The 3,824-nt window shown below is 36.8% G+C and overlaps 1 pseudogene; it reads left to right on the top strand.

The window, feature by feature from the left end:
- Positions 1-809: 809 nt before the first annotated feature.
- Positions 810-1,791, top strand: LOC104590026 (NDR1/HIN1-like protein 1 pseudogene; annotated as a pseudogene).
- The last annotated feature ends 2,033 nt before the right edge of the window (positions 1,792-3,824 follow it).

Below are 3,824 nucleotides of genomic sequence, written 5' to 3'. Positions count from 1 at the left end.
GATCCCGAACATTGTTCATGGGCCAGGTAGCCCAATGGGCGAGCCCGTCCTTTGTCGGTCTTTGACAATATTTCAAATCAGCAGGTATGGGCTTGGACCCAAAACACTAGGTCTGACTTTTTTTGCGTTAGGCTTAAGTTTTCTCAAAAAAGTTCGATTTGAATCCGAGCCTAATTCTAATAATATTTTATATAATAGAATATGTTATATAATAAACATAATATATATATATATATATTCTTTATTCTTCTTCTCTTTTTTCAAGTCATAGTAAGATATTTCAATATTTTTGGGCTCTAAAATCATTTAAAATAAATAAATCAATTTAATTATTAAGTAAAACACACAAAAAAAATCTTTTTATCCAATTTACTGGGCTTTGGACTTATAGAAGACTCGAGCTCGGGTTCAAGATGTAAGCCAGATGCTCGGGCCGGACATCATCAGGCTTGTATTGTATTATGTTAATAGAGTGAAAACGCAAGCAGGTCTATGAACAGTTCTAACTATAATAAGGGATGTATTTAATGAAAATTTAAGGGCACTTTTGTCTTTCTATTTCTTTCTGCAAATGCTGTTGAATGATTTAAAAGACATATATTAAGTAGTTTTTCAAACTATAGGTTATAGTTAAGTATTTATCTAAAACTGCAGGTTTAACTAAATAATTAACCCTAACTTCATTTGGAAAATAAAAATCTCTCTCTAATAATGTAGGAATATATTATTATTTATTTTTGGACCACTCTAACGGGTTTGATGCTTTCCGACAACTCTCACTCGAAACAACTGCCTCTCTCGTTTTCTCTATAAATCTTCTAGCCTGAGATATGGAGCTCACTGCCTCGAAACGACTAAGGGCAATTTTCGTGCAAATTGAGACGAAAACCGGCGAACAGCAATGACGAATGCCTGTAATCACGATCACCACCACCACCTCTGCGACGACGATTGCGAGTGGTGGAAGCATCTATTATGCTGCTTGAAGAAGCTAATTTGCTCGAAAGGATTTGTCCTGTTTCTCATCTTCTTCGTTCTACCTCTGTCCATCATCCTCCTTCTAACTTTTGTCTTCCTCCGGCCTACGCCCTTATTCATACTGCAAGAGGCTACAGTGTACCAGTTAAACGTTTCCAGTGGGAGCTTCCTCACCTCCAATATCCAGGTCGCAATCTCGTCGAGGAACCCCAACAAGATCGACATCTGCTACGACAGCATAGATGTGTACGCGACGTACAGTAGTAACGAGCCGATCACCATCCCCACCAGATTGCCGTCCATCTCTGAGGATGAAAATGGCGTCCATATCTGGTCTCCGTTCATCTACGGCTCGTCCGTGCCAATTGCGCCTTACGTTGCGGACTCATTGTTTCAGGATCAGAAAGAGGGGACCGTCTTGATTAAAATCAAGGTCGATGTACATTACAGTTGGAGTGTGGTTCCTTGGATCATTGGGCACGATCATATCTGCTTTAGTTGTCCGGCGTATATCACTTATGGCAGTCATAACACCAATATCCCGGTCGGAGAAGCCTTTAAGTACCAGTTGGCGCAACCCTGCTCCGTCGACACCTGAAGACAAACAATCGCCGCTGGTATTTTCATCTCTCTCTCTCTCTCGTATATAGAGAGAGCACTTCATGCATGTTGAGTTAGGCCTGAGCATCGTCTATATAAACTTTCCCATCCCAAAGACAGAATCCGGCTTCTGTACGTGAACCTTTTGAAGCCAAACCCATTTTCACCTTTGTATGAATTATTGAATATCAATAAATGAACATAATTAATGGCCAAGGTAATCAAAAAGCAACTTGGAGAATGCACTAATTTAGTAGCTTGAGTGTATGCTATTAGGGCTGTCAAGAACTCCCAAACTAAAACCCAATCTAAGTTCCGAAACCTAATTATTTTGGATTTGGATACTATTTACATAATCGGATTAGATGAGGATTTAGAATTTTAGATTCAAGCATGATTAAATTATATGTATGATGCCTGAAAGATATGGTATCAGAAGAGTTTTGATCAATCAAAATTCACCCATAAATTTTAATAAATTTCACCCAATTGATTAACACGTTTATGATATTGATTCATTGGTCACAAAATTTTTAAATATTGTCTTTATAGTATCATAATTGAACCCTATGTAGATATATAATAATAGTTTAAATATTTTATATTTACATAAATTTAGTCTAAGTTTGGATAAGTTTCTGTTTTAGAGCTTTGGGTTGTGTTAAATAAAAATGTGACAAAAGTGTTATAAGTGTTTCTTTTCAAACATAATCTAAAATTTGTGTTGGAGTAGGACATCCAAAAACAATTGGGACAGAGGGAGATGCACAAGAAGTACCCATCAAGCGGGCACACTTTCATAAGCACATCCAACTAACACTCAATAAATATTTTGATAGCTGTCTTAAAAATTTGTTTTTTATCTTTAATTTTTTAAGGTAGGCGAGGGGTTATTTAAGGGTCTGAACAAGTGTTAGAAATTCAGACAGCTCAGATGCCGAACTGAATAGGTCACCTAGTTGAGCTGTAAAGAAAGAGATCAGAGTGTTCGGGTTGTTTTATCTGGGGTGGGCAAACCAATGCTTAAGTCAGCAAAGAGTTCAATGATTTAATAGGCAAGAGAACTAATAAACTTTTTTGAGAGCTAAATCATGCGTACCTTTGTTAAAGAATGGGATGCCTTTATATAGGCATAGCTTGTAGTGGGTTTCACATAATGTGTTTGAGATCACCAGTCATTTGGTTCGAAGGCCTTTACACGTCTCGAAGCGGACTTTGCATGAAGCAATAATGCTTATCTGGTTGCCTCCGAAGCGGGCAGGATGGGAGTGTTTTGTTGACGTGGCAGCATGAGCCCAAAGGAGTTGGAGATGATATCCGCACACAAAATAGGTTGCCAATAGGGCCCCCAGTCAAGCCAGCGGAGGCAGATCACCTCTTACACCGACCTGACACCTTTCAAGAAGTCCATGGGTCATTAACCTTAAAAAATATTTTTAAGCCTCAAAAACAATGTCTAAAATTGGAATCTGGATCTGTGAGGCACAGCACATCCCAGCTGTATATTGGGAACATTTCCTATACGTGTATGTTGCTATTTATGGGGAGATGTTTTAAATGCATGGTGGGATGTATTGTGAGGTAGGTGTAAGGAGCGCTCTGTAAAGAGCAAATCCCAATTCCTAAAATTGGGGCATTTTGCTTCAACGTTTTAAAAATACAAATCCTGGAAGCTTATCCAAGCATGAGCTTATGGTATAATTTAACGAGTAATTTTATTTTTATAATTAAGTTTTTTCATTATTTAAAAATGGTAAATTGAACTTGGATTAAATCTAAAAATCCAAATAATCTGCATCCAATCTGAGGCTCCACAGATTTAATTGAATTTGGATTAATATTTTTTGATATTTGGATTTGAGGCTGGACGTGATCTGAATCCAACCCAATCAAAGCCCAAAACACCATCCCTTGGAAAGAGGCCCCTTTTGGGATGAATATTCATCAAATTTGATCTGATTTGAATTCAAATTCTATTCATTTAATCTAGATTTTGGTGTACATTAGACATTAATGATGAGATGAGGTTAGATTTGAAAATATGATTCCATTTATTAGTTGAACAGAATTCAGATATAATTTTATTGTATCTATCTATTCGTTTTAGATCCTTTATAGAAGTTTAATTTAAAGTGCTTCAAAGAGAAAGTGAGACTTGAGATATAGATGAAGTGCTTTTATCTATTTACATATATAATTTTTTTTGTCAATCATTAAACCCGATGAGCCAACCTATCCAAACCTGT

Source organism: Nelumbo nucifera, chromosome 6 (genome assembly GCF_055504915.1).
Source record: "Nelumbo nucifera cultivar China Antique chromosome 6, China Antique-T2T, whole genome shotgun sequence".
NCBI lineage: Eukaryota > Viridiplantae > Streptophyta > Magnoliopsida > Proteales > Nelumbonaceae > Nelumbo > Nelumbo nucifera.
This window is presented reverse-complemented; position numbering and strand designations above follow the sequence as displayed.